Source organism: Sapajus apella, unplaced genomic scaffold, assembly GCF_009761245.1.
Source record: "Sapajus apella isolate SASKATOON/1434 unplaced genomic scaffold, GSC_monkey_1.0 scaffold7, whole genome shotgun sequence".
NCBI lineage: Eukaryota > Metazoa > Chordata > Mammalia > Primates > Cebidae > Sapajus > Sapajus apella.
Window position 1 is genome coordinate 47,131,913 of NW_022436947.1, and position 24,816 is coordinate 47,156,728.

Sequence of the window (24,816 nt, forward strand, 5' to 3'; positions counted from 1 at the left end):
CAAAGGAAGAATCAATAAATGATGACATTTCATGAAAAATCTAAAATAATTTAACGCAGCAGACCTGCCAAATAAAAACATGTTAAAAGTTTTTCTTTGACTGAAGAGAAGGGTTAATATGTAGAAAACTGATTCTGGAGAAAGTAATGGAAAATGCATGAAAGATTAAATATGTAGCAAAGATAACAATTCTTTTTTTAAGAAAACCTAGTTATAAATTAGTAATTGAAGAGTCTTTAGTATGACAATTTAGTAACTGATAAAAGAGTTAGGCCAAAAAATTAGAGAGATCTGTAGAGAAGATTTGAAGAACACTACAAATCCAACCAATTTGATCTAATTGATATTTATAAAAATCACATGTATTGGTTGTAGAATATTATTTCTTCTCAAATGTAAATAAAACATTCAATGACATAAATAATATACTAGAACATAAAATAAGTCAAATATGTTGTTACAGTAGAAGCTGTACAGAGTATGTTTTTGAAGAACAATATTAAATTATTAATAACTATGATTGATATATCAGAAAATTTCCACATGCTTGAAGATCATGCAATACTCATCTAAATAGATTATAGGTTAAGGAAAAACATTTTAATACAATTAAGAAAATATTTGGAACTGAATGATGAAAACACAACTTATTGAAATTTGTGTCATGAGTTAATTGGTGCTTAGTTTTATAGCATTAAATGCAATAATAGTAAAGGAGAAATATGTAAATTCAAAGATTTCAATTTACACATTCTAAAACTGCATGACAAACCTGGGCAACATGGTGAAACACTGTCTCTACAAAAAAAAATTAAAAATTAGCTTGACATAGTGGTATGTGCCTCCAATCCTAGCTACCCCAAAGGCTGGAGTAACTGGATCACTTGAGCCCAGGAATTTGAGGCTGCACTGAGCTATGATCACACCACTGTGCTGCAGTATGGGTAACAGAGCAAGTCTGTCTCTCTCTCTCTCTCTCTCTCTCTCTCTCTCTGTCTGACACACACACACACACACACACACACTCTCTCTCTCTCTCTCTCTCACAAGCTACATAAAGAAAAACAAGTTAAACCCAGAGAAGACAAACTTGTCTTAACATGAAAAAAAAAAACCTTCTATATAAATGAGTTAATTTATTCCCTTAATAAAAAGGAGGAACATTATATGACAGCCACAAAAGAAGCAGAAAGACATTTGAGAATATTCACCAAACATTCATGATAAAAATCAATAAAGTAGGAATGCTGATATATTTTTTCAACATTATAAATTAAATATAAAACATAAGAGAAATCCAAAAGATCCTACAGCTAGCATTATATTTAATAGTGAAATATAGACCACTTTTCCTCAAGGATAAGGAAGAAGACAAAGTGTTCCAGTCTTACAAGGGTAATTCAGTATTTTTTTGAAGACCTGGTTAGTACAAGAAGACAGAAAAAAAGAAAAAAAAAAGATAAATGAATTAGAAAGAAATAAGAATATCTTTATTTTTAGATATCCTAATTATTAAAAAAAGAAAACCTACAAACACCCCAAAACACAACTAGAATTAGTGAACTTAGACACACTGTAGGTGCATAATCAAAATATAAAATTTAATTGTATCTTTGCATAGTAGATACAAATAGCTAGAAACTAAAATATAACAAAAGCATGTATAAAACAAAATATTCCTACATATATAAATGTATAAATATAAATGTACATATATATATATATATATATATATATATATATGGTTACATTCAACAAATGTCATTCAAAAATTCTACTTTGGAAATTATGAAACTTTAATAAAGTTAATTAGAGTAAGGAAATGAAATGTAAAAGTATTGGATTTGAAAGCTAATTTAGGATGTGTATTTCTCCAAATTAACTTAAAACAGTTTCCAGTAATATTTTTTTTCGGTAAAGTAAAAGATAATAAATATTTTAGGCTTTACAAGCCATTTGGTTTCTGTCACAATTATTCCCCTAAACCATTGTAGCGCCAAACCACACATGTGTGGCACAAAACCAGCTATATGTAGCACAAAACCGGTGATTCATTAAAAATAGAATAATCCCTCAGTAAGTGATACTGGTATAGTTACGTATCTATCTTGCATAAAAACAAAATTTTTTAAAAAATGAAGTTTGACCCCTACCTTACACCACACATGACTATTAATTTGAAATCAATCATGCCAATGTAGTAAGAAGGCATAGTTGTGTTTCAATAAAACTTTACTTATGAACACTGAAATCAAATTTGACCTTTGAGCAGTTGTTGCCAACACTTGACCTGTAGAAAGAAGTCTCTTTCAATAGACCTTTTAATAGATTTGATAACATGGTGCTAAAATATCTAAAAACCCAAATGACCTAAAAGAAACAAAGTGATCTTGAAAATAAGAACAAAGTTGATCTAACAGAACTTTACTTAAATACTTACTTTATAGCTACAGTAATGAAACCACTGTTGTTTAAGGGAAAAAACAGACAAATAGATCATTAACACCCAATAGAGGGTCAAGACATATATCTACACAAAAACAGCTAAAAATTCAATAAACTTGCCAAAGTGATTCATTAAAAATAGAATAATCCCTCAGTAAATGATACTGGTATAATTATGTATCTATCTTGCATAAAAACAAAATAACAAAAATGAAGTATGACCCCTACCTTACACCACACATGACTGTTAATTTGAAATCAATCATTGTGCCAAATATAAAACCAAAACTAGAAAGCTTCTATAAGAAAATATTGGACATAATCTTTGCAAATTTGCAATAAACAAAGATTCCACAGAAATAACAGAAAAATTTCAAGATTGGCAATTGTATTTTATCAAATTAAGTACTTCTGCACAACAAAATCCACCATTAAGTAAATAAATAGGCATGTCACAGATAGGGAGAAACGTTTACAACATATATGTCTAAAAAAGTGCTTGATTCCAGGATATATAATGGACTCTTCCAACTCAATAATAAAAATAAATAATTTATCATGAGCAATGTGTTGAACAGACACTTCACAAACAAGAACAAAATTTGCCCAACATTATAAGTCATCAAGGAAATGCAATTAAAATCACTAGCATTATCCCTAAACAGTCACTATAATATTATGCTAATGAAATGAAAAAGATGGACAACACCAAATATTGGAGAGGATGTAGAGAAATTATATGTCATAAAAATCAGAAATTAGGTGTCTCATATTTGGGTGTGTAAAGCGAAGCACTGTTGAAAACTGTTAGACAGTATCTTTATATTTTTTAAATTTTATTTTACTTTTAGTTCCAGGATACATGTGCAGAATGTGCAAGTTTGTTATGTCAGTGTATGTGTGTCATGGTGGTTTGTTGCACCAATTGACTAGTCCTCTAAATTCTCTCCCCTCGCCTTCCACCCCACAGCAGGTCCTGGTATGTGTTGTTCCATTCCCTGTGTCCATGTGTTCTTATTGCTCAACTCCCACTTATGAGTAAGAACATGCAGTGTTTCGTTATGTTTCTATGTTAGCTTACTGAGGATAATTGCTTCCAGCTTCATCCATGTCCCTGAAAAGAACATAATCTCTTTCCTTTTATGACTACCTAGTATTCCATGGTGTATATGTACTACATTTTCTTTATTCAGTCTACACCGATGGGCATTTGGGTTGGTTCCATTACACTGCTATTGTAAACAGTGCTGCAATTAATACATGTGTCTGTGTCTTTATGATAGAATAATTTATATTCTTTTGTGTATATACCCAGTAATGAGATTGCTGGATCAAATGCTATTTCTGGTTCTAGATCCTTGAGGAATTGCCATATTGTCTTTCACAATCTAACTAATTTACATTCCCACCAACAGTGTAAAAGTGTTCCCATTACTCCACAGCCTTGCCAGCACACATTGTTTCTTGACTTTTTAATAATTGGCATTCTGACTGGCATGGAATGGTATCTCATAGTGGTTTTGATTTGCATTTCTTTAATAATCAGTGATGTAAAATGGGTGTAATACTGTCTATTTCATCGAACTGTGAGGATTAACTGGTGTTGTATATTGTTACTTTGCATAATGGATGGCACGTAACACACAAACCCAATACTTTTTACTTCTTTTCTCTTCTGTGCTTATTAGATATTATTACTATGATTTATAAATAAGGAACCAAAGGATGAAGAAAGGTAACTAAGGTAACTTCACAGTCACTAGTTGACAGATGCCAGTTCACTGTGACTCCAACTCCACCACTCTGTTTATCCTACGGTGATGCTGCTTCCTTGTATTTCCACCAGCAGTTCATGTGTTCCAATTCTACATTTTTGTACACGCAATATATTGCTCCTAGAATGCCCTTCACTTCTTCTGTACATGGAAAACTCACTCTCATGTTTCTCTTCCACTCAAATATCACCTCTTTTCTAAAGTATTTTTGATATCAAGGCAGAGATAGCAGCTTTGTCTTCCCTGCGCCTAGAGCACATTCTATATAACTGTCTATGTAAATAACTCTATTAAAGCACCAGTAAACTATGAAATCCTCAGAGGCAGGAACAGCTTTATTCATCATTGAAAACAGACCTATCACAGTGCCTCGTGTATATTAGGGTTTCAGTAAATTTTCTATACATTGTCTCATTTCTCCTATTGCATGGAGCCTTCCATAACTACCTTATCTCTAAATGTCAAATGCCCCAGAGCTCAGGCCGTTACACTTCCTTTACCTTTATTGACTTGCTTCTTCAATGATTTAAACCAGTCTCTTGACATTAAATAATCTAAATACTGAGGATGCCCATATTTATTCTTTTAGCCTGAACCTGTCTCTTAACCTTTAGACTCATATATTCAATTATGAATCTTCACTTTACATACTAAGATAATCTTCACATTAAGAATATGTCATCACTAAAATGTATAAAACTGAGCCTCCCAATCTTCCCCATAAATTGTTCCTCCCACAGTTTTACAGTCTATATTAACAACAACTTCACTATTTCAACTGTGGTTTTGGGGTTATCACTGGCACCTCACCTGTAGCACCCTGTGTCCATCCCTACTCTCTGGAAGTCTCTATATGGCAGGCAGATTGATCCTCTTAAAATATAGGATGGATTACATCTTTGCTTACAACCCTCTGATGGTTTACTAACCTTATTTGTATCTAATTCAAAGTCCTCACAATGGCCTATCAGTCCCAATATGAACCACACACACCCCGATCTATTGGGTTTCATTTCTCACTCTTCTCCCTGTACCCCACACTAGCATCAATGTTCTTTCAACACACAGATTTTTTTCACCTGAATGTCTAAGTACTTTCTGCTCCTTTTAGGATGTTGCCCTACCCAAATACTCATATAAATTCACTCATTTTCTTCAGGTCACTACTCAAATGCTGTCTAATCGATAATAGCACACACCCTACCTCCAGCTGTTAATCTCTGCTTCTTTACAATATTTCATTTCCTAGAACTTATTACCAGGTGGCATAATGTATGCCTACTTAATTATTCATTATCTATTCCCTGACTAAATGTGAGGCCCATGAGAGCAGGAACACTTCTTTTGGTTCACTGCTTGTTCCTATTGCCTAAAACAATTCTAGACTCAGAGTAATTCTCAAAAAATTATTTGCCAAATGAATGAAAGAATAATAACTTACCTATGGAAATAAAAACTATATAAATGAGCTAGTTTTCAAATTCCAATCATATCTCCCCATTTTTTGCCCAATTTTATTTTTTTCATAAATTCACTGTTCCCACCTCTCTCACATTGAGGCATAAAATGCAGTGAACTATCTATTTCCTGTGACTTGGCACTCAGCATCTCGAATCAAGCCCCATGATGTTTTGAAGCACATGGACCACTGAACAAGTAGAATAAGTCCCATTTACTTAGCCAAAAATTTAACTTTGAACATTGGCCATTTCCTATACAGGGAATACTGATGGGAAGGAGCCCTGAGGAGAAGCCAAATTCACTCCATATCTCTGAGATTCTCCTCAGAATAAATGGCAATGATGAGTAGAAAGTAGACTTGGGGGATTTGTAAGAACATAGTCAGCTGCCCTGAAAGGTGCTCTCCCCAGGCCTTTTGGGGATTTAGTTTAGTAAAGAGAACTAAAAGTAGACTGAGTCTGAACCAAAACCCGTAGGGGGAAGTTTCAACAGATTATCAACCATATAAATATTCTTGAGTAAAAGCCAATGGAACCTTTGAAATCTTTTCAACTGAAATGAATTAATCTGTAAGTTTCTAAGATATTATAATATTAATACATTGGGCCCAACCTTATAAAAATAAATACCCCAAAGAAGTAGAATTCTTGGCTGAGGTTCTACCATGCAAATTTAATTTATAGGTCCCCAGACACTCTTTATACCCAGGTTATTATCTAAGTGACTTCATGGGACTATAGGTCTATTTACACATGGACGCCGTAGAGCTGAAAAAGAATCATTCATATCATAGGGCCTTTTAAATAAGTTAATATAAATGAGCGATTTCTCATTAAGATTTTATACTCAAGGGAAAATTTGTCTTAAAATTAAGCCTGTTCTAGAACATTTTAATAACAGGAAGTTCGTGGCCACAAAAAACCTCCTGGAGCAAAAATATGCACTTATCAAGCATAGGCATATGAAAATCTAGTACCTTACTGTTGAGGTCACATTGTTCCAACGTTTTCTGCAAGTTCATTCTCTCAATGAATAAAGCCCTTAGAAGAGCAGACAGTAGACATCCCTTAAAAAGCAAAAAACTGGTAGGATTCCCTAAAATAAGACTATTTCAGCACTGAAATTATTGATTCATTTTTAGTGTCTTCCAGTAAACCCTTTAGCAGAAAAGAGATTATAATGTTTTAATATTTGCATGAAAAACTGTCTCACTTCAATAACTATGTAGATTGCTCATTTTGTAGCCTACATTGTCATTCATACCATGGGAGAATATGAAGAGGTGTAAGGCCCCATTCCTGACTTCCAGGCCCTGATCAGTGAATAGGTCTGAAGGCTATGAACATGACAACAAAAAGAAGGAGGTGACATATGACCTAAAATGTGTGCCAAATGATTGGGAACTTAAACATTGGGAAGATTCCATCTAACTGAAGGATTCATAAGAAAATTCACAAAAGGAGATCTTAATTGAATTGTGCATTGAAGGCTGAGGTGCCTTTGTGAGAGGATTTATAGAAAGAAGGAAATCCTGAGATGACAACTGAGAGGGAGCCAAGCCCAGGATATGTGTAGGATGTAGGGAATGGTCCATATGTTAGGCAGCTTTCAAGATGACCGCCAAGGAGCTCCCCTCCTGATATTTACACCAGTGTGTTGTTCCTCCTTTTCAGTGTGGGATGACCCTAGTAACTTGCCTCTAGTGAAGAAGAATAAGGCAGAAGTGATGAGATGTTGTTTCCATGGTTAGATTATAAAAGAATTACTTGTATCTTGCTGTGTTCTTTCTGTTGCCTTCTTGGCTTGCAAACTTTGATGAAGTAAGCAAACTACCATCCTGGAAAGGCCATGAGCCAAAGAACTGAAGACTGCATTCAGTCAACAGCAAGTAATAATCTCAGGCTTGTATTCCAGCAACCAGCAAGAAATGGATCCTGACAAGAACAATGTTAGTAATCTTGGAAGCAGAACTTCCTCCACTTGAGCATTGAGATGATGATAGCCACAGCAGACACACTGACTGCAGCCTGTGAGGGACTCTGAAGCAGAGGACTTAGTTAAACTATGCTCAAATTGCTGTCCTAAGAAACTTTAAATGAATTGTTTTAAGATGCTAAATTTTGGGGTAATTTGTTATGCAAGGGATAGGTAACCCTTGGAATCCATATTATAACATGGAATCATTAGTTACGTGGTGCTTTACTATTTCAAAAAAACTTTCCCAAAAATTGTCATTTGATTTTTCAAAATCCTGTGGGGTAGAAAAAGCAGGTACAATGTGCATTTTACAGATCAGGAGAAATTGCTGTGGTTTTATGGCTTATGCTCAGTGTCACACAACTAGCTAGTGTTTTGAGTTTCGTTAGGTGCTCTTTTGATTACAACACCCAAAGGAAAGGAAGGCTGGAAATTTGAAAGACCTATCATATACTGGGATTATGGTCTTTAATGTGGGCGAACAAAATGGCGAGTACTTGAACACAAGGGAATTTGGTTTTGCTGTTTGTCTTCCTAACTCTTAAAATCTGAATGTTTCATAAATAAATCTACTGGATTTTATAGATTTGTTTTGGCATCTTTGTGCCTTTCCTAAGTATGTCACCAAAATGTCAAAGAGTGTTGACATTTCAGTTGGTTTAGAATGGCCTTTTATTTATAAAAGGGAATAGAATAGGGCTGATATGCAAACTGGGAGGTTTTCCATATGGAACATAACATATGCACATATCATAATATATTTTATTGAATTGTTTTGAAAATTCATGGCCCATCTATTAAAATATTCAGACGATGGATGCTTCTTTCTCTCTGAAGCATTTTTACTTATATAAATTACTATTAAGAAATTATAAATATATACCCCCTCTCATGAGTGGTCTACAAAAGAAAAATGAATTTTTCTTGACAAATCAGTTATTAATTCAACTCTATTCAAATACACTAGTACTCTCAATAGCACTAAACATTGCTGCATTTGGTAACACAACTCCCACAAAGTTCTCAGATTTTCATGATTTTTGAACATGGGAGGATATTACATTTTTAATTCTTATCCCTCAGAATCATAAGTATACTACCATCAGTGTTTTTATTTCTACTGGCACCTTTCATTTCTAACTTCCTGCTTTTCTTGTAAAAAAGGAACTCAGAAAATAACCAGTAATTGTAATGATGTTTAAAACCAGAACTAAACAGGCTCTACATAAGCATTTAAATCATGATGGTGGTTATACGAACCAGCCTGTGCAGGTTTAAAGCTTATAGCTTAGTAGTTAGGTAACACTGGACAACTTCCTTTAAAAAAAATTGTGCCTCTGGGACAGGCATGGTGGCTCATACCTATAATCACAGCACTTTGGGAGGCTGAGGCAGACTGAAAACCCAAGGTTGGGAGTTTGAGACCAGCCTGACCAACATGAAGAAACCACATCTCTACTAAAAGTACAGAATTAGCTGGGCATGGTGGTGCACGTCTTTAATCCTAGCTACTAGGGAGGCTGAGGCAGAAGAATCTCTTGCACTGGGGCAGCAGAGATTGCGGTGAGCCAAGATGTTGCCATTATACTCCAGCCTAAGCAGCAAGAGTGAAACTCCATCTCAAAAAAATTAATTAATTAACTAATTAAATAAAATTGTGCTTCTGGTGATTAAATAAGTCGATACTTGGAAAGTGAATTTGGATCCCTGGTGGTAGATGAAAGACATATCAAAAACTTCTTATGGGATTCTAAGGAGCAGCCGTTCATCAGAATTAGAGGTTCTCAGTCTGACTGCATATTAGAATTATCTGGTACTCTTAAAATAACTAATGCTGGCCGGGCACGGTGGCTCACGACTGTGATCCTAGCACTTTGAGAGGCCGAGGTGGGCAGATCACGAGGTGAAGAGATCGAGACCATCCTGGCCAACATGGTGAAACCCCATCTCTACTAAAAATACAAAAATTAGCTGGGCATGGTGGCACACACCTGTAATCCCAGGTACTCGGGAGGCTGAGGCAGGAGAATTGCTTGAACCCGGGAGAATGAGGTTGCAGTGAGCCGAGATCACGCCACTGCACTGCAGCCTGGCACCTGGTGACAAAACAAGACTCTGTCTCAAAAAAAGAAAAAGAAAAAAGAAATGACTAATGCTTGGGCCCTCTATTCATTTCCTATTTTTACTGAAACAATTTACCATAAATCTTGTAGCTCATAACAACACAATTGTTATTTTAGAGCTCTGGAGCTCAGAAGTCCAAAATGAGTCTCCTTGACCAGCCTCAAGATGTCAGCAGGGCTGTGTTCTTTTACAGAGGTTCCCAGGGAGAATGCATTTTCTTGCCTTTGTGGCTTCCAGATGCCACCTGCATTCCTTGGCTGGTGGCCTCTTCTTCCAGCTTTAAAGCCAGCAATGGCTGGCAGAGTCTTTCTCCTGTGCATCACTCTGACACTGCCTCTTCTTCCTCTACTACATTTAAAGACTTCTGTCATTATATTGGGCCCGCCTGGATATCTCAGAATAATCTTTCAATTTTAAGATCAGCTGATTAGTAACCTTAATTCCTTTTTGCCATGTAACATAGTCCCACGTTTCAGGAATTAGAACAAAAGCATCTTTGGGAAGCCATTATAGCTTCCTGCTACTGCAGGCTCCCACCCTCCAAAGACTAAGATTGGATTGCTCTTTCAGGGGTATGTTTCAAAAACTGGCTAGGTGATTCTAATGTCTAGCTTCCTTTAAAGTCTACTGATGTAAATATTCACAGAGTTTCGTGAAACATTATCACCATGAAATGTTCAATAATGATCAGATTAGGTTTGGAAAGTATTTAATTAAATACATTAGAGGTTAAAGAGAGTAAAAAGCTCTGTAACAGAGAAATCTGTTCACCCTATTTAACTAGCTTCTCAAACTTCTTGGTGTAACATCCACTAAGGGCCTAAGTAGTCATTTCTCTATGTAAGTCATCTGGAATTGAGTGTTCTTGGGAGGAAAATGTTGGAGTGTAATGGCACTTATTTTATTTATTTTTTCACTCTAATGCTTTTTAAAACATTTTTGTTTTCCTATTAAACTATCTGTTGAAGTGGGACATTTCAAGTGATTAAAATTAAGATGCAAGGCAATCTATTCAGTATTGTACAACTACACATAATAAAAATAAAGTTGTCAATACAGTATAATTATAATTTGAGGAGAGACCAAAAAAATGAGACCCCAAAGCAGAATTTCTTTATTAAATAAAAAACTGGGACGGGCTTGGCTATAAAAAATCATATAATGACTCAGTGGCATAAATGAAATTTTATCTGTTCATTTTATATACTTATATTGTGAAGGCAGGCAATATCTGAAAAATTATGAAATTTATGTCCATATTTTCTAGAAGACTTGTTCATATATAAACTATTTTCCTCTGTCCTCTCTGCAGAAATCTACCTTCCTAAATAGCAAATTATATGGATCATATGCTATTTGAAAAATTTTGTATCTATTGAAAAGAAACTTATGATTATCTACATTCCATGTCTGGACTGTCCCCAAGTGCTAACTGCATTTATAGCACAAGGTGGATATTCTACAGGCAGTCATTAGAGACTTTGTCCATAAAATTTCAGACCTGAAGCTACTGTAGCAAGCAATGTATAAACATTGTCCTGCTCCCTAGCTAAAAAAAAATATGGTTCAGGGATTTTTCTCTACCTTGGAAGTGATACAGAGTGACACACTGTATAAAGTATTGGTTAAACACATAGCTCTGGAATCCAAGCTACGTATGTTCAAATCCTGACTTCCTTTTTTATTGGCTATATCACCTTTATGGCCTATGATTTCTATTCTATAAAATTGGCATAATAATGATATCTCAATGGCTGTAACTTTTTAGACTCACTAGATGTTATCTCTTATTTTTGGCTCATTACATTTACATTTAGTATGAGCAGTTTTATTAAATGCCTACCAATTTAGTTTAAATATATCTTATACATTTTATAAAGAGCAAATTTGCAACTTATATAAGAAGTTAAGAAACTATGATGTGAAATACTGCTATATCAGATATGTATAATTTTTCTACTAATTAATGTTATTCATTTTTTTAAAAAATAGAATCAGTTTTAGAAGTTTAGTTCCCATATTTACATATAAAATCACTGAGTCCAAAAGAGACTAAGTGACTTACATATTTTTACAATACATAAAATATAAAGGATAAAAAGGCAAATTTGCAACATGTTATGCTTAAGCAATTTTACTGTATTAAGATCTAAAAACTACTTTAAAATACTTGAAAGCTTTTGGAATTAAAATTCTACAAAAAATTCATTCAGAAAACCTGCACTGAATGCTAACTGTGTGACAGACACTGTCCTGATGCAAAAAAAAAAAAAAAAAAAAAAAAAAAAAAAAAAAAAAAAAAAAAAAAGAACAATAATAAAAAGGTATGTGAGAATTAAGATTTATATTGAGAGTGTTAGAATGGGAGGCACCTGTTGACTCCAACACTCTTATGTAACTGATGAGGTTATCAAGTTTTAGAAAATGTTTAAACACCTTGCTTATAATCCCTCAGCCAGAAAATCATGTATCTAAGTTCTGCAATTCTGAGTGTGTCTACCCAGCAAATACTGACCTTTATAAGAGATTTTGAGACATACAGGGAATAAAGTTATGCAATCAGTGTACTGAATAAAAGAGGATAACTGCTGTCTTAGAAAATTTTCTTAGCATTTAATTTTAAAAATCCTAAAAAATATTTAGAACTTTCTCCCAGGACATTGAAATTTTTCAAAGGTTTTGAATTTAAAAAGCAGATTTTTGTTTTTGATATTTCAACTAGCAGTGAGCTACGTAGAAACAATAATAACCTGTCTACTAGCAGTTAGGGCAAGAAGCAGATGCCTTTCACTTTTCTCCCAATAGTGCTCTAATTGCCTGTGTATGCCCTGGAGTCTGAATCTGACCTTTCTCTGACCTGTACAGCTTACTTCATTCAAATTGAGAATTGTCGTCTTTCACCAATCTCCTTCTATTGGGCTTCTGCAGTATATAGTTCAGCAGGCTGAACTGAGAATTTCACTGGGTTCTGACTATGTCTTACCACTCTTTTAACTCCTGCCATTGTATACACATTGTGAAATTGAAAATAGATAGTCTTTTTTCCTTTACATTTGAAAAACATGCCATTTGAAAATAGAAATTCTTACTCACTAAGTACTTTTGCAGGGTTCAGTGCTGTGCTGGGCACCATCCATCCCAGTTTGTAACTGTTCCTCTTCTGTACTACTGTGAGAATTTTTCATTTGGTCTTCTTACTTCCAGTCTTGCCTATTCAGTGTTCCCAAATAATCTTAAATCCTACCTCCAATTATGTAATTCTGCTGATTAAAGAGTGAAAGTACTATCACACAAACACACACACACAAATGAGCGCAGGTTTTTAAAAAATGGTGAAAATAAAGTCTGCATTCTAGATAATAGTAATGTCAATTTTCTGGTTTTGATGTGCAATAGCTATACAAGATATCAGCACTGGGGGAGGTTGGGTGATGGGTACATTAGACTCTTTGTACTGTATACTTCCTGAGTCCACAATTATTTTAAAACAAAAAAGTTAAACTGTAAATGGATTCTTCAGATTTTAAAGTAAGTTTGAAACTCTGTATTGTATTTCAGCATACCCTCCAAAACAGAACCACTTAAACTCTTTTAAGTCTTGTGCTTATTAGGGTACTTTGGCCTTGACCTTCCAATGCCTCTCTCTTCCCCCATCTGACTTGACAAGCACATGGTCTCTTTCAAGGTGTACTGTAAATTCAGCTGCTCCCTTTAAGCACTGCCTGGTGACCAGGTAAATAATATCTCCCACCTGTGAAACTTTGCAGCCTCTTTTGATTTTTAGATCCACTAAATTGTAAGTTTTTGGAGGAAAGAGTTTGTAACTCACTTCCCCTTATAGTCTACACAGATTCTAATAAGTGCTCTGCTCAATATTTATTGAAATAAAATAAAATCAAGCATTAAGCCTTCAATATGCAAGGGCCATTGTCTTGCAGATGTGAAGGTGGAGATCAGTTCCAATCAACTAATAAATCTGAAAAAAGTTAAACACATTAAAGAACAAAATATGTATTTTTAATCTAATGTAACCTTTCATGCTGCAGAAGTTTTTTCTTTGAATGTTATTTTCTAGACACTAGAAAAAGATAATGTCCATTTACAGCTGATACATGCTTTAGAGTTGAACTTGAATATCAGATCCAGCCTATGCAACATTAAGGCAAATATTGTGGCATATATGTATCATACAAGTTTTGCACCAATTAAAAAGAAATGTAAAATTAAAAGGGTCTCTAAAACTGTACTTCAGTTTCACCCTTAGATAAATTAATTTTTTTCAGTATAAATGTCCTTTTCTTAGGGTACTTCCCCTTTACTGTCTCATTAATTTTTTCCAGTTCTAATAATAAATGGTCCAGCATATTTCTTCAGGGTCACTGGATTATAGCTCCTATCAAATAAGCTGAGCAGTGACCTCAATCTAAGATTTTTGATGCCACTTCAAGGTGGCTTTCCAATGCTGAAGCTCAAATAACTACTTGTCCAATACTCGTATGACATGGCATTATTACCTCAGCATCCATTTTAATGAAAGAATATTTAAGCAAATAAACAATAATATAAAATGCAAGAGTAAGCACAATAAAAATTAAACAGAACATGTGTACCTATTTGTTTAATGTGAATCTCTGTACCTAGTTTCTGAAGTTGCAAAAAGAACCTGTTTTAATCCACTGATAAAGGTAGGTTTTCTTAAATAATGTTTACTACCTTGAACTGTTTTTCATTTGAGGTAATTAAGACATTCTGAAATTAATTCACACTCAATAGTGCATATTGGGAGCCTCCTAAATGGCCAGTACTGTGTTAGACACTGAATCACTTCATTTGTTTTTCTAATCTTTGTCATGAATTTGAACATGGTAAATTATTTCCTCCAACCACAGTCAGTGCCTCTTTGTTAATAAAAAGCATTTTAGTGACCAAATTGGTGAGAACATTTACCACTCTCTGTCTTAGCATTTTTCAAGAATATAATACACTATGTTATTAACTCTAGTCACCATGTTGTAGAGTAGATTTTAAACTTATTCCTTCTAATATTTCAATTTTGTATCCTTTGACCAACATCTCTGAGTTAAACTAGATATGTGCTATTTTCTACGACTATGGAAAGTTCAAACCAGTTTCTAACTTGCTGATCTTTTAACAAGTAGCACAAACTTTCAAAGAACTCAGGATGGAGTAGGACTGAACTCTGTTGGGAAAGACTAATAAGTATCTTATCAGGAAGCTTATGTCCCAGATTCTACCCTCTGCACCATTTCCCGTCGCATCACAGTGTGCTGCTCTTTCTTCCTGTCAACTCAAAAGTTGAAGTAATTACATGGTGACAGTGGTTAACTTTTTCTTGGTGCTGCACATGTCCCAGTGACTATAGAGGCAAAATTGTCAGGATTTTCTGAAATTGCCAAAGTGCCAGGTGGTGATGCTTCTATTCCTTATGATGTGGTGGATATAAAACATGGTGTATATGTGTGTAAAATGATTCTTTCCCGATGCAATATTTCAGCTCTGCCATGACACAGAAAATTAACTTAATATGTATATGTTGAAATATCTGCTCTTATTAAAGACTTTTTGGATATATGTCACTATCCTTATTAACTAACTGGTTTTATAAAAAAGATTTTTTTGAGTGTTAAGTAATATTTGTTCTAAGGTAATATTTTAGACATTCAAGGGAGCATCCATTGTGCTATGTTTAAAGTATCTAATGAATATACTTAAGTAAATCAGTGTAAGAACTGTAAATAGTCCATCTTGTTCTACCTTTAAAACATATCTTTGGTATGTCTGCTCCACAAAATTCTTGCCCAAATCTTTGACTTCCATCACTGAGGAACTTATATGGACACCTTCAAATATTCACTGTTGCTCATGGAATAAAACCTAGGTTCTGTTTGGCAGAAGGCCTTCAAAATCTTGCTCCTACTACCTCTTCACCATCATCTCATAGCAGCTTTCATCTTGTTCACCACATTAGCCACAATGGCATTTCTTTTCCTTGAATATGCCTAGCCCTTCCCCACCTACAGGCTTTGCACGCCTTACCTCTTCTGCCAAGCCTTCTCATCACCAGTTCATTCTCATCCTTAGAAGCTCACTCAAATGTCTTATCATTTAGCAGACATACATGCATCTACTTATTTAAAGTATCATCCACAAGCAATCTCCAATTCATTATCCTGTTGTTTTCTACCTACCACTTAAGAACCTCTTATTATCTTGTTTATTTGCTTGGTTACTTTCTAGCACACCCACAAGAAAATAGGGTCCCTGAGCAGAACTACTTTATCTGTATGTACAGACTTTATCTATATGCACAGCTAGAACCCTGCCTTCTCTAAGCACTTGTTGAATCAAGAAATGATTAGTAAATAGCTCGATAATACATGACAGACCTTAAGACCTGATACACTTTATTCAAAATGTATATGAAAGAATAATAGTAAGAAGAAAAGTTTGTACATAGACATATCATGCCTATATTTTATGTGTTCCATTTCTGAGAGCATATGTATCTGATCCTTCATAGAAAGCCAATATGTAATTTTAAATTATGATTTAATATGGTTGTTTCACCAATTCATTAACTCTGTAATTCTAATCAATTATACAATAATTTTATTTTTATTAGATATCAATTACTTTTTTATTAGCTTTTTAGATGCCATGCATGAGCTTTGTGGGGAGTCATTAGCAAATGGGCATATTCACACTGTCTGTTGTGATCCAGTAACAAAGAGTACTAGGGCACTGATGGTTTTTAATAAATGCCAGGGAGTAGCAACGTATAATTTTAAAAGGCATTTAAATATGCAAAGGAGAAAAGACACTTGACAGTTTCATGCCACTTCGAGTTGGAGAATTCAGATTTGACTGCAAAGTATGTAGTGCTATATTCAATGGCACTATTTTATTTGGATTGAAAGGAAAAAGGGGGAAAAAAGACTTTCTAGTTTTTCTGAAGTTGGCTTCTGATGCGAAAATAGTAGATGGGAGAAATTTGACATTTAAGAAAACATTGTTTTGTCAGAAGAAAGGTTCCCAGGAGGACAATAAAATATTGCAAAGGTTATGTTCACCTCTTCAGCAAGGGTGTGGATTTATCTTGAAAAAATATATGTATAATGAAAAATTAAGAACGCATATTTGGTTGGTTGAGTGACATAGAGGGAATCATTCATTTAAAAATTCTACAGATTGTTTGATGCTTGCTTGCAAATCTGAGCAAGACTTTGATCAGTCAAATATACAGCAACATATGAAGACACAAACTGGAGATATCAAGACACACTGTGCATTTACATTTTCTCCATCTCAAGCTCTCCTTATTTCTGAAGTCCTTTGTCAGCAAGCTGACTGAAATCCTATGGCATGTGAAAGTTCCCTTTTCAAATTGTATTATCCTTATTTTTATAGATTATGTTTTCTCCTTTCTCAGCCAAGATACTAATATTATTCAAGTGCTTCAACTCTATATTGCTTGTACTTTGCAGACAATATTGGGTATCGCCTCTGGTTAAGCCACAAACCATGAAAAAAAAGCTGAGTTTTCTATATAACAGAAAACTTGTGTAGCAAGACAACAAAAGACTTTCACAGTTCATTCTTAAACCTGAATGAACCTGCTGCATTGATAAGAAGGCTAAAACTAGAATTATCATATTGCTCTAAGTCAGCCTTGCAGCAGTGCCCCTGAGCTATATATATAACTCACTTTATCTCATTCATTATTATTCCCAGATAAGGGGAAAGGAAAAATAAACTGCAATGTACATATTAATATTCAGGTTTTGTGAAAGAAAATGTAACTTTCTCTAGGAGGGTAAATGGTGATAAGGTTTTCCATGTGGAAATCTTTTGAAGAGTGATGTCAGATAGAAACCTAAACAGCAAGACTGATTTCTTAAAGAAAAAGAAAAGCATTTGGAGAAATTTTCCCTTTTTAAATTATTTAAAATATTGACTTTATTTTAGACTTGCAAATGTCAAAATTGTCATTTACAGACATGGCAAATGTAGAATCAGGTGCACAATTAACTTAGAAGTAAATACATTTTTGAAAATATGCCCACCAAAATATGAAAAAATATAGTCAGATTTTTTTTAAATCTTATCAGTTTTCAATTTTATCAAGTGCTAATGATTATTAATTGGAATTTTATTAAATACCAATGATTTTGAGACTAAAGGAAAATTATGCTTTCATTTCATCTTCTTATTCTCTAGAAATCTTTTTGACTTAAACCATTGTTAATATTCAATGTGGTCCATCCTCAGTCAGTGAAATTATTCCAGTCAACACATTTATATTAAAGTACTACTAACAATGGCTCAATATTTTACTTACAGGAAAGTTTTAGCTAAACAAAAGACTATAAGAGAGGGAGTGTTTTAATGCAAAGAAACAATTCTCAGATGCTAATTTTAGACATTTTTGCTACTATACACATATTATAGAAACATGGACTTCTACAATTAACATCACAAAGTTTATCACCTATTTTGTCTACATGTGGGCTCATAATTTTTTTTTTTTTTTTTTTGGTGTATAAACTATTTATTAACAGACAAGGCCTACAGACTTATTTGTTCTTGGAAACACCCATGGTGCAGCCACGGCGGCCAGTGGTCTTGGTGTGCTGGCCTCAGACATGAAGGCCACAGAAGTGACACAGCCCTCTATGGGCTCGAATCTTCTTCATTCGCTCCAGTTCTTCATAGAGCTTATTGTCCAGACTATTGGCTAAGACCTGGCTGTATTTTCCATCCTTTCCATCCTTCTGTCTGTTCAGAAACCAGTCTGGGATCTTGTACTGGTGTGGATTCTACATAATGGTGATCACACATTCCACCTCATCCTCAGTGAGTTCTCCCGTCCTCTTGGTGAGGTCAGTGTCTGCTTTCCTCAACACCACATGAGCATGTCTTCTGCCCACACACTAATGGCAGTGATGGCAAAGGCTATTTTCCACCGCCCATCGAGGCTGGTGTTGAGTACTCGCAAAATATACTGGAACTTTTCAGGGATCACTAGAGACATGGCGGCAGCACAAGCGGCAGCGTGTAGGCCTCCTGTGAAAGGGGCTCATACTTTTAAGACAGTGATCCTCCAATTTTAGCACACACTCGAATGTTCTGGGCAACAAAATACAGATATCTTAGTTTTACTCCCAGAGTTTCTGATTCAATAGATATGAGGTCAAGAATGAGTATTTCTAATTACCTCCAATGCTGCAAGTTGGTGACCACACTTTGAGAAATATTAATCTAACTCAGTGATTTTCATACTTGTCTGAAATCACCTGAAAACTCTAATAAAAACACAGATGCCATCCAGAGATTCGGATGTCATGTGTCTGCCACGTGACCTTTAAAAAAAAAATCTGTAGGTGATTATAACATGTTGATCTACTTATCAAAGTATTTCATTAGTGATAATACTAATAATATACAATAGGCAATATTGATTTTATACTTCAAATCGAATCTAACAATATTCGACATATGCTCATTAAACACCAGTTGTGTGTGCTAGGTGCTAGCAGTACACCGATCTGCAAAATACTCTGTGATCTGACTCCTGGAAATCTTCCTTATCTTATCTCTTAATCCTCTACTTCACACGCCCACCACCACTACTCTCCAACCTCAAAGGCTACCTTGTTGCTTCTTCACTACATGAAACAAACTCCAGCTTAGAGCCTTTGCACTCACTATCTACTTTCCCAGGAACAGGCTGCCCCTGTGTCTTCTTCCCTCAGTTCCTCTAGTTCTCAGCTCAAATATCACCACTTCAAAGAGGACTTTGTCTAAAAGAACCTTGCCTTCCAACCAATCTACTTGCTTCATCATCTTGCCCTTCTTTGTGTTCATAGCACTTAGTAGTATCTGAGTGAGTACAAGTGTATTTATCTATTGTCAGTCTCTTTCCACTGAACATAAGCTTCACTGGCATGTTACCAGAGCCTCAAGATGTGCCTGGTATATAACAGGGACTAAATAAATATTAAACAGATGGGGATGTAATAACAACAAAATGAACAGGTCTCTGATGTCAGGCAGCTTACCCTTGAATGGGGTATATAGTTTGTTTTTGTTTTTAAAGGGAGGCACTGTACAATGGGAGAATAGTGGTCTACATGGCTAGAAGAGCACAAAGGGCAAGAAACCCAGCCTGAAGTAATCAGAGAATACTCTTCAGCTGAAATGATTTGTAAACTGAGAGTAAAACTGAGTAGGCATCTTCCAAGGGAAAGGTGACAGGAGCTCAGCATAATGATGAATTTTTAAAAGTTTAATAGATAACTTAGCATGAGTCTACTAAAATTGCACTAAAAACTAAGAGCTCTAATTGAGCTATTAAACATACATAGGCTCAGATTGAAATCTGAGAGCATGATATCCTTGAAAGAAGGAATCAGACTGACAAATGTTTTCTCTTTTTTCCTGTTACTATTACTCCAGCAGTCATCCTGTGCAAATAGTAGGCTCTCTGTGCACATACTGATGAATAAGTGTATGAATAAAAGACCTGCAACCCATGAAAATTCCCACTTCTTTATATTTCCACAATGTCTTACATACAGCAAGGACTCAAATAATAATTATTGATCAATAATCCCCTAAAATGAATGATATCACACTTTACTCAAATGTCAAACTATGTGACTCATCCTACGTGAACATGAGTTAGATATTACTATTGTATCTGTCAAAATGAATCAATAATTATTTTATTCCATTTCGTTTTCTCCACAAGCTACCATGAAATGTGACTATGTTTCCAGTATTGATTTGATTTGTTGCTATTCATTTTTTTGCAAAAATGGTTCAGTAAATTATTTGGTGCAAGATGCCACTGTACTAACTAAAAGAGAGAGAAAAATTTTGCCTTTTGAACCTGTCAACCTGATAGAATAGTACATCTAAGTTTTGTAATTTTTCATCTTATTTTTAATCTTGAGCTATCTTCACAAATTCTTGCATTTTTTCATTGTGACAAAATTTTAAAATGACACCACAGAGAACATGGAATACTTCTCAGACAATTTAATTTTAAAAGTAATGAAGTTGAATTTAATAAACACCAACTTCTTCAATTCCACATCTTCTATATTAGAATGCCGAAACTACCAGAAACATTATTCAAGCAAATTAAACAGTATCTAATAAGTCCATCACAACTGAGGTAGGCAAACCCTAATGTGGCCCCTAAGTCCTCCCCCTCCTGGCATCCCTTTCTTTTGGCTGTGGGATGGGCCTATTAACTCAGTCTAACAAATGAAATATGCAAAAGTGATTGAATGTCACTTTCAGGAATTGACTAGGAAAAGTGGTACCTATCATAATCTCAAAAGACACAATCCCAAATGCCATAATCCTGAATGTTGAAATTGCAAAAGATTAAAATTCCTGAAAATCAAAATTCCTAAACTAAAATTCCTCATGTCCACAGTCCTGAAAATCACAATCCCAAAAGATTAAAGATCCCAAATATTAAAATCCTAAAAGCAAAACTCTGGGAAAAGGATTAGTGCATTTTCAGTTAAATGCTGGATAGTTGTTTGTGTTAGTTGCATCAAATTAAGTGGAAATTTACCTTGTGATTGTCTTTATTTGTATTTGGCAGAAAATTACACTTGTGGATTGGTCATGCAATATGGCATGATAAAAGTTTCAGTACCAAAATGCATTTGCATTGGCATTTCTTCCAGCCAATCAAATTCCAGGAGCTTTTAACGAATTCAAGCTGCATTTGCCTGAAGAAGACAGTGAAGTTACTAACTGGTTAGAAAATAATTATGCACATGGTAGGATAAGAAGACACTTATACAATCATGTTGCTGTTTAATCATCAGCATTGCTTCTGCCAAATTTGTGGTCCGTATATGAGTACATGTGGAATACATTTCAGCATACCCAAAGAAACACTGAAGCATGGCACAGAAAATGGGAAAAATTAAGAGGAAATATTAGTGATGATGTAGATTAAATCATAGATGAGATTCAATGAAAGTAATGCCATGTAGAAAATTAATGTAAACATATTCTCCAAGGAGAGCCATGCCCCAAAGAAAAAAAAAAGCAGTTATTTACTGCCATGAAAGACTTCAAAATACAGTTAATGATTGCGAAAGTTGGGAGCTCTTTTGGATGACCTCCTTGCAACTGCCCATAAGCTATGCCTTTTACATACTTTTTCATGTCAGATTTTTTTTTCACTTTTCAGGTTTTCCCCCACTATTTTAAATTGACAACATTATTTTTACAATTCCCTGTGCTATGTATTTCATCTTCACATCATTTCCAACGTTTTCAATATTGGAGGTATAAATTGTATAATTTTAGAGTTCTAATTTGTTTTACGTATTTTTTGCAAATTTTGACTCCATGAAAGTGCACTATCACAGTGTTGACTATGCACAAGCATTGTGTGTACATAAAAACATTGAAACTTCTTCCAAATATGACGGTATATGAAAGGTAAAATTTCTCAAGATCTCAACCCTTTGGGTGACTGCATATAGGGTGGAGATGATCACAGATTTTGACTGATCTCATCAAAAGACGTAGGTTGTCTGTAGCAGCTTTTTAGCTGACTGAAGTTGTAAAGCTGGGTGCACACAATTATCAACCATTTATCAATGTGTTTTGGACCTATATTTTTAAGAATACAGTTTGATCATAACTGCAACTTCACTTGAGACTGAACCAGAAGCACCTAGCTGAACCACACTTAGATTCCTAATTTACGGATTTTTGTGAGATAACAAATGTTTGTTGCTTTAAGCTGAGAACTTTGGAGCAATTTGCTACTAGTAATTTGTAACTAGCACAATAATAAAATCTAAAACAGGTGTCATTATTTGATTCCTTGTGTTCATGTTGTTGCCTTCTAGGCTCTTTTGTCTCCTCTGAGGTGATCTAGCACAGTGGGCAAAAGCGCTGACTCTGAAGGCAAACATCTGCAAGGGGATTGCTGCTCTCACCCTTACAGATAATGATATGGTGGTAATAGCATCTTACCCAGTAAGGCTGTGGTAGTGATGAGTAGATGAGGCGATAAAGTTCCTTACAGATACGTAATAGCCTGTCAGTGTAGCTGCTTATTATCCCCTCTTTATCTCTCTACATTTACATTCTATATTTCACTTCTCCTTTCTCCTCTTTGTTTTATATTCCTTTATTTTCTCATGGCTTTAAGAACCCTTTCAAGAAATATTCATTGAATTTCTACTATTTGCAAAACATCTGCTACAGTTTGAATACGGTTTATTTGGCCCTGCCAAGTCTCATGTTGAAATTTGATCCCCAGTGCTGTAGGCAAGGCCTAATGGGAAGTGTTCGGGTCATGAGGGCATATTCCTGAGTGGTGTGTGGACGGTAATGAGTGAGCCCTTACTCTCTTAGTTTCTGCAAGAGCTGGTTGTTTGAAAGAGCCTGACTCACTCCCAATCCCCTTCCTCTCTCACCATGTGATGTGCACATGATGCTGAAACCTCATTGCCTTTCTCCATGAGTGAAAGCTTCCTGACACCCTCATCCAAAGCAAATGTTGGCACCATGCTTTCTCTACAGCCTGCAGAAACACCATGAGCCAAATAAGGGTCTTTCCTTTATAAATTACCCAGCCTCAAGGACTTCTTTACAGAAAGAAAAATGGATAAGGCAACATTATAATAGACATTAGGTTATAAGGTAAATGAGCAGATGTAGATCAATGCTCTCATGCTATGTAATTCTCTCCCTTTCTTTAATTGTTTTGTCCTCTGCCATTCTTCCTCATCACCTGCAGCTTACATTTTTGAAGCTCCATTGCCTTGATTATTTTATCATTAAAAAGAGTTATGGTACGTAGAAATAGTCGTGTCCCATAGCTACGTCAATCTTTCTCACATAAGAGCTCCTACTATGGCTTAATCTCTTTAAGATTTCACTAAGTCTTAGGTAAAAACCTATTACAGTTATATTCCATTTTTTAAAAAATAAATATAACTGACTTGTAATACTCCCCTTCATTTTAAAATCTATTTACTTTCTCAACATTAGAAATCCACATGATTACATTCGGAAAGATAAATCCTATCCAATCAATAATCTTTAAGTTTTTCCTGGATTTATATTATCTACCAGCTAGCTAAACAGAAAGAAATTTTAAAAACTCTTTTTCACAGAGAATTTAAGGAATTTTGATAAAGTGGCATGTGTACCTAAAAACTGCTCAGGGATTCTTCCACATAAAGCTGGACGCAATGAAAAGATGCATGGCTAAGTGCTTATGAGGGCAAACTCTGAGAGACACACTGCTCAGAATCAAATACTATTCTTATTTTTTAATAGTGCCACCGTAGCAATTTATTTCCCCCCTCTTGCCTATGTTTTCTCATCTGCAAAATGCAGATAACAGGAATATCAGCCTGGTAGAGTTTTCATAATGATTAGATGAGTTAATATCACGAAATTACTTACAATATGGTACATAGTAAATACCATATGTGTTTGTTAAATAAGAATAAAATAGTGAGATTTAAAGCTCTCTTAGATGAATTCTTTCAAGGAAAGTGAACCACAAAAAAGAAAGAAGAGCTACTGATAATCACGTGTTCTGTCTCAGGGTCTTATTTAAAAAAAAAAAAAATCTGTTCTCAAATATAGGACACTCTTCCAAGAACATGTCCAAGAGAAACACAGTGGGCACTCCAGCACTTCCCTGGAGATAACAGTGGTTGAAGCAGGTGGATGCTTGAATGAATGATGTGAATAAATCAGAATCAAACCTACTATGCTCTAATGTAATAATTTGGTATATATAAAAATTGGAGATTGTAAAAAGGCAAACTTTAATTCAGGATTTCTAGCCAGTAAGCAAATACCAGTTGAACTGAAAACTTACTTCTGTATTTTTTTTTTTTTTTTTTTGAGACGGAGTTTCACTCATGTTACCCAGGCTGGAGTGCAATGGCGCGATCTCGGCTCACCGCAACCTCCGCCTCCTGGGTTCAGGCAATTCTCCTGCCTCAGC

At 34.9% G+C, this 24,816-nt stretch overlaps 1 long non-coding RNA gene and 1 pseudogene across 2 annotated transcripts in view; both read right to left on the reverse strand.

Moving 5' to 3' along the window:
• LOC116550428 overlaps nt 1–21,776 on the reverse strand; it is a 62,150-nt gene extending 40,374 nt beyond the window's left edge. Inside the window, exons 1-3 of one of the 2 annotated variants that reach the window (XR_004268399.1) lie at nt 21,394–21,776; nt 12,876–13,042; nt 1,022–1,419 (exon numbers count right to left, since the gene is read on the reverse strand). This is a non-coding gene — a long non-coding RNA (uncharacterized LOC116550428). Of the gene's footprint in view, nt 1–1,021; nt 1,420–12,875; nt 13,043–21,393 lie in introns of those variants that run through there. The other variant, XR_004268398.1, reaches the window with a different exon arrangement.
• LOC116550427 lies at nt 18,345–20,243 on the reverse strand (annotated as a pseudogene).
• Nucleotides 21,777–24,816: the final 3,040 nt, after the last annotated feature.